Source organism: Macadamia integrifolia, chromosome 11, assembly GCF_013358625.1.
Source record: "Macadamia integrifolia cultivar HAES 741 chromosome 11, SCU_Mint_v3, whole genome shotgun sequence".
NCBI lineage: Eukaryota > Viridiplantae > Streptophyta > Magnoliopsida > Proteales > Proteaceae > Macadamia > Macadamia integrifolia.
Window position 1 is genome coordinate 13,698,980 of NC_056567.1, and position 15,336 is coordinate 13,714,315.

The 15,336-nt window shown below is 38.3% G+C and overlaps 1 non-coding gene across 1 annotated transcript; it reads right to left on the minus strand.

The window, feature by feature from the left end:
* Positions 1–6,710: 6,710 nt before the first annotated feature.
* Positions 6,711–6,817, minus strand: LOC122094554. Its single transcript, XR_006144869.1, has one exon. It is a non-coding gene; the product is annotated as a small nucleolar RNA R71 (small nucleolar RNA).
* Between the last annotated feature and the right edge of the window lie 8,519 nt (positions 6,818–15,336).

The following is a 15,336-nucleotide window of genomic DNA, read 5'->3' on the forward strand; positions in this document are numbered from 1 at the left end:
TTTTTGAGCTTGCTAAGGATGAAATCCTACTTTGGCTTTTGGCTAATGATCATACCATTCGGTTACTTGATGTATGGAAATAAAAGTTTTGATTAAGGTACCCATATTGAATGTATAAAAACCCTATTAAGAAGAGAGAAACAAGTCTGTGTCTTGAGATGGGAATTTCTTTTGAAAAATAAGAGACCCCTATTTTATAGTATTGGACCATATGTAAGTTTGTGGGATCCTTGTACTTTTGATTTGGAGTTGAGATTTTTTTTTTTAATTTGGCATGAGTTGACAAATGTACAAATTTAAATGAAGTGTGAAATGTGATATAAAGAATAATAAGAATTGATTCCCTTGGTACTAGACAGGGCATTGCGCCTCAGGAAGCGTGGTGGCTTGATCAAAATTCCTTGGGAAGAAACTTCTAAAAGAACTCTAGCATCACTGTCTTTGTGGGCATATGCAAAAAGCGAAGCTACATAGTAACTTGGGTGTCTGGTGTTTGCTCCACCATGTCATTCAGGCCAAAAGTAGTGGAGTAGAATAGAGTTTATTAAAAAAAGGAGGAAAAAAATGTGCAAATGTCATTAATGCTTGGTAACTTGTTTGGTAAAAAACATTCCAACACCTTAGTCATTGGTTCCCTATTTCTTCACAAGTGGTTTTACCTTAAGATAAGGATGTTTTGGAAGAAACGAGGTGAGTTCTAAATTAAGAAATATTCTAGTGCCTGAAATTAATAAAGGGTAATAAAAGTTCAAGTGTGGGGGTCCCTTGTAAGAGGAATTATCTTTGCTCTGGATCGGTATGGCCCTTACCTTTAGTCAAGGTTGGGATTTTTTTATTCTGAATTTTGGGTGTATATTCACTGTAAACTCCTATGAGACACAACTCGTCCACTAAGGGTGACCTAGGGGTTTAAAGGCTTGTTGCATATGCATAGTGCAATCGTGATTCCTACGAAAGTGAGTTAGGATTTTTGTTGTTATTCTTTTCTTTTTGTTACTAGCAAAGTCTAAGTGTGGGGGAATTCTGATGAGCACATTTATGTGTAAAATCTAGGGTAGTAAAATATGCATTTTACATATTTAAAATGGAGCTACCTTGGGTTTTACTTTCTTTTTGCAGGTTTTATATTTTCAAGACCTTAAGGACTATCGGATGCTATATATCCAATTTTACACGTAAAGACATCTTATTTCTTTTCATGGTTGCGAAGAAGAAGAAATTCTGAGCAAGATGGACATGTTCAATTAAAAGTATAAATTTGTTTGGTTAACTGCACAAGTGATTATTCTTTTGGACCAGAAAAAGAATAATGGATCAGAACTGAGCTGAGATGCAGAACCAGCCAGTCTACAGTTGTCCCAGGGGTATAAAGAATATTCCAAATACCAACAAGGATCAATGACCACATCCTTAGGTGATTGAAGATTCATTTTTTGTAACAACAACTACCTAGCATAGTTGGTGAGTTGTGGTGTGCAAAATCCATTGCTTATTAGGAGGTCTCAAGTTCAAACCTCTTAGCTACCACCTACTCATCACTTAAAGGAGGTCGGCCAAGATGCTTGTATGTAAGTTTGAATAAGAGAGAGAGAAAATAAACAGAAAAAATTGGAAAGAAAAAAAAAGACAAGGGTATGGATGGAATTTTCCATTAAAATAGAATATTGCCCAAATCCAAGCAAGAAAAATCGATCAAGGGGGGTTTCTTACGCAAGAAGAGAGAAAAATAGAAAACAGGGAAAAACAATAAGAAAAAAAAGGAAAGAAAAATCATGGGAGATTCTCTCTCCACATATTTTCTCTCTTCTCTCTCCTCCACCTAATCAACAAGATAAAAGAAATCTTTTTTTTTAGAAGCTAAAATCATTAGCTTCCCTCCCCCATTTTCTATATAATAGAATTAACACAAAGGGAGGAGGCACTTCATTCTTCTTCTAGGGTTTTTTTTTTTTTTAGTTGCTCTATCGCTTTCTTTAGTTTTTTTTCTCTAGCTCTAGTTCTAGGTTTATGCTTTAAACACTTTTGTAAGTTCTTTTATTCAATTAATGCAAGCACTTTTGCTTTTGATTTAGTCTTTTAGTTTTATTATTTAAGATATTGAAGTTGTAATTTTCAAGTTCTAGTTCTAGGCTTAGTTCTAGGTGACAAGAATAAGCTATGGAGCAGTATGTCTTTCAAGTTCAATTTTTTTCTTCAGATTTGTTTTTTCTAGTACTAGAAATTTCAGATTTGGTTTATTCCAGATCTAGTTCTTAGTACTGATAGTATCTCAAAGTGATCAAGTTTTCAATTCAAGGGTTGAAGTTCAAGTAAGTACGCTCCTTCAGTAGTCTTCTCACCCCCCTCTCATTCTCTCTTCTGACTATCCTTTCTTTCTTAATTTAGGATTTTAATTTCAGTCATTACATTATTACTTTTCCTTTCCCCTAAAGTTCATGGCTAATGTATGTGTTGGCTTTGTCCCTCCTAGCCATAGAACCATCATTTTATTATTTTTATTTTAATTGCCTCCCTTTACCTAAAACCAAGTAGAGTAACCCTTGTAAGAGTGACTCTCTGGTCAAGTAGGGAAGCTCATATTATGATGCATCCCTTGGGCTAAATAGAGAAACCTACTTGTGAGTCTCTCTCTAGCTTTATCCCATTTCTTTTACTTTATTTTTATTTCAGCATTTTTTTCCTCATTGTTTTTTAATTGTATGGGGTCTTTATCTTTAGTTACTTATTTATTTAATTTTAATTACGTGGCTTGCGTATTTAAATTCTTAGATGACGAATGGTTAAGACGTTATTTTAGATACATATGTTTAGGAAGGTAGTTAGAATTAGATCACAACCATTAATCAGTTCACTTTCGCATTATTAAAAGAAGCAAAAAAAAAAAATAAAGTGGCTGATCTCCCTGTTTTTGACCCGTAGCTACACTAATCCATACACTTGCGGTTACATTTTAAAATCACAAACACTAGCCCTCCCCTAGCTGTCCCCGGTGAAAGCTCTGTCGGAATGCCACCTTATCCTAAACCTGGAAATAGCATTCCCTATCCAAAGCTTTGTCTGAATCTAAATCCGAAAATAGCTTTCCCTAGCTAAAGCTCTATCCAAATCCAAATCCGAAAGTAACCATTCCTAGCTGGAACCCTATCCGATTATCATCACAGTCAGCATCTCTCAAAAAAGGAATTTGGAGATCAAGACCATCTTCCCCTGAGCCAGGAGAACACGAAAGATAGTCTGAGCCAATACCAATCAGGGGCCCACTCCTCTTGATCTAAAACAGGGGTTAAGTTCAGATACAGTTTCTCAACCAAATTGTCATCATGTAGACTTTATATTGACCTTATTTTAGTGCATATAGTAGTTTAAATTCAGTTATTATATATATATATATGTGTGTGTGTGTGTGTGTGTGTGTGTGATAACTTAGCCATACATGTGGAATAGTAATAATTATGAAAAATGTTTGTTCTTAAGCATCTAGTAGGAAGACCGATTGAACTGGGCAAATTGGGTGCCTAACACCTTTCCAACTCTGTAACCTAACACTTATCCTAAATCTCTGAACCAGACCAATTATTAGGCCCTTTTCTCTAGAATTAGGCCCACCCCCGGGTCCTAGACCCATAATCCACGGTGGTGACTCCAAACCCTTTTGTATGATCCCAATCCCTGTATTGGACCATCATCAAACCCCTTGTCTAAAATGACGAACTTTATACTCTTACGGCATAGGCCTCCACATATCTCCGAGCAGTGATACGACGATGCGGGGCCCACAAGCAAAGCACACATGACACACCCCTCCCTCACTAAAAAGTGAAAGAGAGGAGAGAGGGCAGAATCGGTGCAAGCCCTTCCTCCCCTCAAAAGGGGAAGAGAGAGCCATCTCATCATTTTCGGACGCTACCCTCACAGTAAATTAAATAAATCCATCTATGAACTTACACACCCTTCTAGGGAGTGGTATCTCAAGTTCAATCACATTATAGTAGTGTCTTTCGGATTTGTTGAAAACACCTTTGATATGTATATATCTGAAAGTTAGTGGGAGCAAGTTTATGTTTCTGATCTTGTATGTAGATGACATCTTACTTGCTAATTGATTGGGTCACAATTATTCATAAAATTAATATTCAGTTGTTAATTTTAAGTTGATTTTCATGAGTAATTTGACCACATATTGGATAATCTTTGGTTGCAAGATTTTCAAGAGATGTGCATAGGTTTTGATGCTAAATGGACAGAGATGTTGCAGCCTAGAACAAAGGGTAAAGGATCAAGGGCATAATTGAATATTCTAAGAGAAAAAGAGAATAAAAAATTAGAAAAAGGGAAATTGAAGAGAGAGAAACGATTTTCTCTTTCTCTCCCTCTTCCATGTCTAGCTCTTCTTCCATCCTTCTACTTTCTCTCATATTTTCTTTCTCCTTGTCCAAAATAGAATAGGAGTCCCTCTCTCACACTTTTCCTAAAACATCACCCCTACTTTCTCTCATCTCTTTCTCTAATCTCTCCCTCTCTTTTGTCCCATTCATAGTTCTCACTTCCCACCTAATCTTTCCCTTTTTTTCTTTCTCTCCTCTCCACGGTTCTCTCCCTATTTTCAATCTTAGGCCTAGCGATCTATCTCTCCCACATTTCTTTCTCTCTTTTGTCCTAACCTCTTAGCCGATCTCTCTCTTTTTCTTTTCCCTATTTTATCTCCCAATCTCCTAGGATCTCTCCCATCCCAAGGTTTCCCTTCCACCGAACTCATCTCTCACTCTTTCCTACTCGTCCTCAAAATCCTCTCCTATTTTGTCTCTCCATTCCATATATCTCTCTCCTAATTCTCCTATTCACCCACGGTTCTCACTTTCTCTTTCCTAATCCCTCTCTTGGACCAAACCAATCTTTCTTTCTTTCCTTCTTTTTCTCTCCCACACCAACTCACCTTTCTTTTTCACTCACGTTGCCCCCTTCACTCTCCTATTCAAACTCCACCTCTATTATCAAACACACCTATCTCTCTCTCCCATAAATCCCTCTCGGTCCTTCTCTTTAGGGACTTTTGACACTCATACTTTAGGAGAGAAGGCTGCCATATCACACCTTTCACATACATCATAGCTTGCTAGATTTTCTTTCTTGGTTCTCATAGTTCTCTTTTCTTCTCGGAGTGCACCTTCTTGTGAACGGATTTGCAGGTACAACATTGCATAGAGAGGAGTGCCATGACGCCAAGGGTTCATCACCATCAACATTAGCACCACGAGCGGCTAAGTTTCTTTCTATCTTTATGTCTAGATAAAGTTTTAAGTTATTGTTATTTAATTTCTAGTTTAATCTCATACATGATTGTTTGAAATTAAAAACTCCTTCCCATTGTGGATAATTTTAATAGTTAAATTAGTTTAGGATATTTATTTTTGTGATTCAATTATTCTATTCAAGCAATGATATTTTATGTGATTTTTGGTATACACTATGATAGCCTTTAACCAATCAAACTAAGCGTGCTAAGTGAAAATGATAGACGATAGTGTTTGACAGAATAGGTTATGCTTAGGGTAGCCAGAGATTGTGTTTTTGTGGTTCCATTGGAAATTGTAGTTTCAGTGAACCGAAGTATGAACCAAAAAATGGTAATAATACCAAAATAGATTCGAGACCTAAGGATAGCTTCTTCTCATTAATTCTTGTTCTTGTTAATTGGTTTATTTAGTTTCAATTTAAATTTTGAATTATACAAAATTGATTTTCACAGCAATGTTCACCTCAATCTTAGTAGATTTAGCTTTCTAGTTCTCTGTGGGTTTGACCCCTTTCTTACCCCTATCTCATAGTCTTATTTAGGGTTTATTTTGATTCCTTCATGATAACGATCAAATTTTGGCACCATAACCAGGGAACCGAAGCACGGTTTGCTAAGATTGATTTAGTTATTTTGTTTTATTTTGTTTTAGTTTTAATTTTAGAATTTTTTTTTATCTTCTTCTTTAGTTTATGTTTAGAGCAACCTAAGTTGTTTTTTATTTTTTTTTTATTTTTTTTGCAGGTAGCCCAGTTTGTAGAGCAAAAAAAAGTGCACTATCTTCAACATGGTTCCATTATTGGGCATTGAACCCGAGTCTCCTGGGTGAAAGTTTGATATCACAACCCAATTTGTTTAATTTGCATTCAGCCCTCTTGCACAGTCTAGTTATGAGCTCCTCTCTTTGGTTAGTTTATTTTATTTTCATGGTTGTTAGTAGTTGATGCATGGTCGTCATTCTTGTCATCCCAAATTGACCAATTTGGACCTTGAGATTGAGAAAAGTTTGCGTTTAATTCAAAAAAATAAAATGGCAGAGGAAAATGGACCTTCAAGGCACCTATTGAGTGAACACTTTACCCCATTGACTTATACATCTACCACTTGTATTAAGGTTCCTACTGTTCAGGCCGCCCAATATATGATCAAGTCTAGTATCATTCAGATGCTCCCATCTTTCTATGGACTTAATAATGAGGAACCCTACAAGCACCTAGATGAATTTTTGGAGATATGCTCCACTGTCAAAATCCAGAATTTTTCTGAAGATGCCCTTAGGTTGACCTTGTTCCCATTTTCCTTTAAGGATAAAGCCAAACAATGGCTTAATTCTTTGGATTCTTCTGTAGTGATCGACACTTGGGCCCAAATGCAACAAGAGTTCCTAAAGAAGTACTTTCCCATAGGTAGGACTAACCAAATCAGGCGAGCCATCACTAATTTTTCACAAGTTGATGGTGAGAAATTCCATAAGACCTGGGAGAGACTTAAGGATCTAATTAGAAAGTGTCCCCGTCATGTTGTGCCTAAATGGCAGTTGGTCCAATGTTTCTATGATAGACTGATAGATAGACATAGACAGATGGTTGATGTTTCCTATAGAGGCACTTTTATGCATAAAAGTGAGGATGAGATATGGAAAATATTTAAAACTCTCAGTGAAAATTCTCTACATCATATGTCAGCCTCTAGGACTGAAGCCCCCGCCATTGGATCCCAAAAGAGAGGTGGCCTCTATGAGGTAGGCCAATCTGAGGCCATAAACACCAGAGTGGACATGCTTTTTGAAAAGCTTGACCACTTATTGTCCATGGGGCAGAATTTTAGGCAATCTACCCCAGCTCCCACTTATCAGAATGCATGTGCTCTTTGTGCCAATCCTACACATTATGTGGGTGATTGCCCTCAAGCTGTACAATTCCCTGAATATGTTCAAGAACATACATAGGTTGCCCAGAGTTTCTCTAAACCAGGTAATGACCCATATTCCTAGACCTACAACCATGGTTGGAGGAATCACCCCAATTTTAGATGGAAACAACCCAATAGTTTACAAAATCCACCATATAGGTAGAATTTTTCTAATCAGCAGACTGCCTATAGAGATGTGTAGCAACCACCTCCTCCATCGCCTATGAATTCATCATTAGAGGAAAAGGTGATCCGTGTCTTGAATGGGTTGGACCAGAACACACAACTCTTACACTCCTATACTCAATCCCTCACTAATTTAGAAACCCAGTTGGGTCAGTTAGCTGATGCCATCAGTAAGAGAGAGGAAGGTCAACTACCAAGTTAAGTGGTAGGAAATCCTAAGATTTAGCCTAGCAATCGAGTTTTCCATGAACAAGCCTAGGCAATCATCACCCTAAGAAATGGCCAAGTATTGGGAACACCTGAACAGAATTCCCTTGCAGAGGATTCTGAGAAAGAGATGAGTCCAAACCACAATCTTGAAGCTCCACAAGCTTTTAAGGATGATAAGATTGAACAAGTTGGGCGAGGCAGCAACCTAATGTTTATATGCCTAAAGCCCATTTTCCCTCTTGTTTAAAATCTCCTTCTTTTACTGAATTTGGTAAGAAGGGTTTAAGAATGGAAGAGATGATGGAATTTTTTTAAAAAGTCCAGATCAATCTTCCTCTTCTAAATGCCATAAAGCAAGTTTCAGCTTATGCTAAGTTCTCGAAAGATTTATGTACTAAAAAGTGTAAGCTAAAGACCCACATTCCAAAAACTGTCCAACTTACTGAGCAAGTGAGTGTTGTCCTGTCTAATAAGCTTCCCCCTAAGCTTAAGGATCCAGGAAAACCTCTCATATCTTGCACCATTGGGAACCTTCCCATTGAGCGTGCTCTCCTTGATCTAGGGGCGAGTGTGAATATTTTACCTAGCTCCAGTTTGATCATTTTGGGTTTGGAGAATCGAAACCTGTTGAGGTTATTCTCCAACTTACTGACCATTCAATCAAAGTACCTAGAGGTTGTATTGAGGATGTATTAGTTAAGGTTGATGAGCTTTATTTTCCTGCGGATTTCCTTGTTCTTGACATGAAAACACCTACTAATAGAAACCACAGTCGACAATCCTAGGGCAACCATTCTTGGCCACTGCCAATGTATGCATCAATCGTAGATCAGGTGCAATAGATATTTCCTTTGGTAATAGGAAGCTTCGATTGAACATCTTCAATGCTTCTTTAGGGCCTCAACATAAGGATGAGTGTTTCTCCGTTGACGTGATAGATGAGGTGGTAGCACAGTACACTCCAGTGATATTAGCAGATGACCCAGTGCAGCAGTGTTTGACCTTCTTTAGAGGTGATGATTTCATGTTGATTCTGACATTGTTGAGGTCAATGCTCTGCCTTGGACTATCAAGTTTGAGTCCCTTCCTCCATTGGCTGAGAAGCCAGCATTGAGTTCTATTGAGTCTCCACCAGTGTTAGAGCTTAAACCATTGCCAGATTCATTGAAATATACTTTCTTGTGATCTAATGAGACACTCCCTATCATCATTACTTCCAATTTGACACATGATCAAGAAAGCAAACTGTTGGATGCTCTCAATGAACATAAGGATGCCATTGGATGGTCCATGGCTGATTTGAAAGGTGTTAGCCCATCAATTTGTATGCATCGTTTCTATTGTGATGATGGAACTAAACCTTTCTAGGATGCACAAAGGAGATTGAATCCTAACATGCGCAAAGTTGTCAAGAAAGAGATGGTGAAATGGTTAGATGTAGGCACTATTTATCTCATCTCTAATAGCAAGTGGGTGAGTCCCACTCAAATTGTGCCTAAGAAGTCAGGCATTACTGTCGTTGAGAACGACCAGGGTGACAAAGTCCCTACTTGCACAATAGCAGGTTGGCGGGTATGCATTGATTATCAAAAATTGAATTCTATCACCCGTAAGGATCACTTTCCTTTGCCATTCATTAATCAGATCCTAGAGAAATTAGTAGGCCAAAGTCATTTTTTTTTCTTAGATGGCTATTCAGGTCATAATAAGGTCATTGTGTGTCCTGAAGACCAAGAGAAAACCACTTTCACTTGCCCTTATGGTACATTCACTTTTCGACGGATGCCCTTTGGGTTATGTAATGCACCCACCACCTTACAGAGGTGCATAATGTCTTTCTTTTATGACATGGTGGGCGATTTTCTCAATATTTTCATGGATGATTTCTCTATGTTTGGGTCTTCTTTAAATGATTGTATCTTAAAACTGACCAAAGTTTTGAAACATTATATAGAGACAAATCTGATTCTGAGTTGGGAGAAGAACCATTTCATAGTTTAAGACAGCATCATTCTAGGTCACATTGTGTCCAAACGTGGGATAGAGGTTGATAAGGCCAAAGTTGAGTTGATTGCCAAACTCCCACATCCCACTTCTGTTCGGCAGGTCCGTTCATTTTTAGGCCATACAAGCTTTTATAGGCGATTCATTAAGGACTTTAGTGCTATATCTTGCCAAGGATGCTTATTTTGTCTTTGATGGTGACTGCCTTCGAGCCTTCAATACCATTAGAGTTTTATTGTCTGTAGCACCCATAATCCAGTCCCCGGATTAGTCACTGCCATTTGATATTATGTGTGATGCATCTGACTATGCTGTTGGAGCTGTGTTAGGACAGAGAGTTGACAAGAAACCTATTATTATATATTATGCTAGTAAGACATTCTCAGAAGCTCAATTGAATTATACTATAATTGAGAAAGAATTACTAGCAATTGTGTTTGCTCTCGATAAATTTTGAACTTATCTCCTTAGATCCAAGGTTGTGGTGTATACTGATCATGATGCTCTTAGGCATTTACTTGCCAAGAAAGACACCAAACCTAGGTTGATTAGATGGATTCTTCTGCTACAAGAATTTGATTTAAAAATTCGGGACAAAAGGTTCTGATAATGTGGTAGCAGATAATCTGTCTAGGATCTTAGTTGAGTCACCCTCCACCACTGAGTTGGTTAGAGATTCATTTCCTGATGAGCAATTATTTGTGATTTCGCATAAGCCTTCTCGTTGGTTTTCACATATAGTGAACTACTTGGTTTTTGGAAAGCTTCTTGATGGTTAGAGTAAGTAAGAGAAAGATAGATTCTTCTCACAGCTGAAGTTCTATTATTGGGAGGATCCAGAGTTATTTAGGTATTGTCTTGACTAGATTATTCATCGATGTGTCCCAGAGAGTGAGTTTCATAGTATCCTTACCTTTTGTCACAGTCTTGCATGTAGAGGGCATTTTAGTGGAAAAAAAAATTGCTGCCAAGGTATAACAGCGTGGTTTTTTTGTCCTATTATCTTTAGAGATGCCTATGAGTTTTGTTGCAATTATGTCCAGTGTTAGAAAGTCAAAAATATGTCTCGTAAAGACATGATGCCCCTTAATCCTATTATTGTTGTTGAGATCTTTGATATGTGGGGCATAGATTTCATGGGACCTTTCCCTTCATCTTTCGACTTTGAGTATATTTTGGTTGTAAAAGATTATGTGTCCAAATGGGTGGAAGAACTGGCCACGAGAACCAACGATCATAAGGTGGTAGTTAAGTTTGTACAGAGTCACATTTTCAGTCGCTTTGGATTTCCACGTGCCATCATTAGTGATGGTGGCTCCCATTTTAAGCACTGGAATTTTGGGCTCTGCTGTGGAAGTATTCTATAACTCATAAGTAGGGGTGTCAATCGGTCTGGCTGGGCCGGTCTCGATCGGGCCTAACCTAGCCTAGCGATGTGAAATCCTTGCACTGTGAATGCTCGTTTACTTAAACGGGCCTAGGTTTGGGGGGGCATAGTATGATTTGTAATCGGGATGATCGGTATTGAGCTTTAATTAGGCTACCTTAAACGGGCCTTAAACAGGCTATGGGCTTGTTTAATTCTAAACAGGCTCTAAACGGGCTCTAAATGGGCCTAACCTAAAATCATTTTTTAAGCAGATTAAACTATTGGATTTACAATTTAACCATTTTTCTTAGAATTTAAGAAGATAAGATTCTTAGAAAAGGTATTTATAAGGGTAATTTACAGCGCCACCCCTCGGAGAATGCCATTATTATAGAGACACCCCCTCTCTTTCACCAAATTAAACTCAGACCCCCTACCGTCAGTCTCTGTTAAGTGATGCTATGAAATGACATTTTAACCCTTATAAGTAAAACACCCTTATCTTATTATCCCAAAAATACCCCTCTCTTCACACGTATACCGTTTCATTATCTCTGTATCACTCTCTCTCCATGGCGATGCCCTTGAAATTGCAGGAGTCTTGAGCTTTCCCTTCATTCTGATAATAGCTATCGAAGGCATAAGATGGAAAGAAATCTATGCAAAAAGTGCAGCCAAATTAGGGAAAACAAAGACAGAGAGATGAAATTCTTACCAAAGCTTGTAAATCCTGAAAACCGAACAATCAATCCATCCCAATTAAGAACTATGATCAATACATACAAGATCATATAAAGAGGGGAAAACCAAGACAAAGAGACAAGATTCATGCCAAAGCTTCCAAATCCTGAAAACCAACAAGGAAAAGAGAAGGTCTTCTTCATCAAATCAATAATGGAAGGAAAGAGATCTATGCAAAAAGTGCAGCCAAAACCACATCGAAAAATGAAAGGATGAAGAAGCCTGCTCTACGAGTCGCCGCAAGTCCCTCCACGGCTTCGTTCATCGTCGCTGCCGCTGTTCTTCAATTGCCGTACTTGCATCCGCATGAATGAAATCTTTGTCTTCTCTCTCCTTATTCTCTATACCACCGATCTTCCCATTCCCCATTTGATTTGAAGCTTTTATCACAGCAATATCCTTGGAGATGATCGGAATCAGAGCCGAGGTGAAGGAATCTCTATTGTTGCTACCGCCGTAGTCGCCGGAAGGGGGTTCATAGCCGCTAATCTGAAAAGCCTTGAGGAACGCCGGAAGGGTTGTGATGAAATCTGCCGTCGTCGCCTTTGCCGGAAGGGTTGTGATGAAATCAATTTGGAGATTGCAAGTATCGATCTTGCCATAACCCCATGTCTTTAGAAGCTCCGCCGTGATTCCTTCCATGTCGCCATCTATCACCGCTTCCGCTGCTCTTCACGGAGATCGATCGCCGCTGCTCTTCACGAAGATCGATCGCCTCTGCTCTTCACGGAGATCGATCGCCGCTGCTTTTCACGGAGATCGATCGTCGCTGCTCTTCACGGAGATCGATCGCCGCTGCTCTTCACGGAGATCGATCGCCGCTGCTCTTCACGGAGATTGGGAATGGGTTAGGTCTCAATTTGGGGAACAGGGTATAATACCGTAAATGGGTATTTTAGGTAGTTAACATTTAGAAAGGGTATTTTGGTATTAAAAGAAAAATATAATAGATGACATCAGCATATAAGGTATATTCCATAACAGTGACTGACGGTAGGGGGTCTGAGTCTAATTTGGTGAAAGTGAGGGGGTGTTCCTATAATACTAGCATTCTCCAGGGGGTGGCGCTGTAAATTACCCTATTTATAATTTAAGCATTACTCACATTTTGTAGTATTAGTGGTAGAATAGGTATTTGCAATTTAAGCATTTTTCTAAAGGGGGTTAGGTCGGTCGAGCTAAGTGAGTCAGTTCTAACAGGCTACTTAAGTGAGTTGAGCTAATCGGGCTCCCAATGGGATACTACTCTGCACCGTAAATGCCCGTTTAATAAACGGGCCGATTCAGGTCGGGCCTTAAGCGAGTCGGGCTGGGTCGGGCCTATCGGTGCGGGCTTAGGATTGACATCCCTACTCATAAGGTTGCCATGCCTTGTCATCCACAGACCAATGGTCAAGTAGAGGTGTCCAATAGGGAGATCAAGCGCATTCTTGAGAAAATGGTTAGGCTTAATAGGAAAGATTGGTCTTTGAGACTAGATGATGCATTGTGGGCCTACCGTACTATTTATAAGACTCCTATTGGCATATCTCCTTATCGATTGGTATTTGAGAAAGCTTTTTACTTACCTGTTGAGTTGGAACACCATGCTTTGTGGGCCATTAAAACCTTTAATTTTGATATGGTCAAAGCTGGTTCCAATCGTTGTCTTCAATTCATGGAGTTAGAAGAAATGCACCATGATGCATATGAGAGCACACATATTTATAAGGCTAGGATAAAGGCTTTCATGATAAACATATTGTCCGAAAGTCTTTTAAAGTTAACCAGAAAGTGTGGCTTTTCAATTTCAAGCTACACCTCTCCTGGTAAACTTCGCTCTTGATGGGATGGCCCCTTTGTGGTCACAAAAGTATCGCCCCATGGTACTATTACAATTCAAGATCCTAAGATAGGGCACACTTTTCAGGTTAATGGCCAGCACCTTAAACTTTATGCGGATGGTATTATTGATAGCTAGGTCATTGAGTCTATTGATTTGATTGTTCTGGTTTATGATTTCTTTTGAGTTCCACTGTTTTTCTGGTTGAAGACGGTAAACTTAGCGCTTGTGGGAGGCAACCCACCATTTTACTTCATATTTTTGTTTAGTTATGTTTTTCAAGTTTAGTAGTGGGGCGTAGCCATGTTGGTGCAGATGGCAATAGTAGCACTTTACTCCATCAGGTTGTATTACTCCTTCCCTTTTCTTTGATTTGCTTTGTTCCCCTTGCTTTATTATGTGTTATTTTTTCAAATGCCATTAGGGACAGTGTCATTTAAGTTGGGGAGTGAGGGTGAATTTTTTATTGAATGAGCAATTGAACTCTGGTATTGATTACACATTTCGGCTTAATTTTTCTACTCTAGAGCTTTTAAGGTCTTTGTCAAGAATTATAGCATGTGATGTTTAAGTGTACTAGTGTATTTAACAATTAGTTAAACTTAGAACATTATTACTCTTTCATGTTAGATAACTTTTTGCTTCAAATCTGAAATTGCTATTTTAGTGAATGTTTATGATGATCCTTGTGTAACTTTGCAAGCCTTATATGTTGAAAATTGATTTAAATCATGCATTATGATTTTCTCCCTAGTAACTAGGTTTCTTTGGCACAAATATTGAAATTCGCATCAAACAGGTGAAATGTCTATATTAAAAAAAAAAAAATCCTTTTGAGAGCCGGGCATCTTTGATCTAGTCTTGACTTGTAGCCTATTTCGGTTGAGTAAGTAAGTCCGAGGAATGTTCTACACCTAGTTCCATAAAGCCATCTGGCTTGAGAGCAATTGACCGAAAGCTCGCTACATAGGCCATTTAGAAAGCTTAAGAGGTCAAGACATTGCACGGATCAAAGTAATTGTGAAAAAAAAAAAAAAAAAAACATGATCACAGTTGCATGACAAAAGTTATGGCTTGTATAGACGTTGGACTTCATGACTTAGCTACGATGGTTGATTTTTAATGAAAGAGTAAAAGTTGCTTAGAGTGGACGAGGATGCTGTTCTTTGTTTAACTTTGTGTTGAATTGTTGGCATATTTAGAATCATTGTTATTGATTTGTTGATGATGCTGTTACTTGCTTATGAGTGGTTACATTAAGCTAATTGCATGATAACTAGAGTAGTTTTTATTGTCTTTCACTCGAGGACAAGTAAAAATGTAAGTTGGGAAGTGTGATCGGGTCACAATTATTCATAAAATTAATATTCAATTGTTAATTTTAAGTTGATTTTCATGAGTAATTTGACCACATATTGGGATTATCTTTGGTTGCAGGGTTTTCAAGAGATGTGCATAGGTTTGATGCTAAATGGACGGAGATGTTGCAGTCTAGAAGCAAAGGTAGAGGATCAAGGGCAGAATTGAAAATTCTAAGAGAAAAAGAGAATAAAAAAATAGAAAAAAGGGAAATTGAAGAGAGAGAGAGAAACGATTTTCTCTTTCTCTCCCTCTTCCATGTCTAGCTCTTCTTCCATTCTCCTACTTTCTCTCATATTTTCTCTCTCCTTGTCCAAAATAGAATAGGAGTCCCTCTCTCCCACTTTTCCTAAAACATCTCCCCTATTTTCTCTCATCTGTTTCTCTAATCTCTCCCTCTCTTTTGTCCCATGCACGGTTCTCAGTTCCCACGTAATCTTT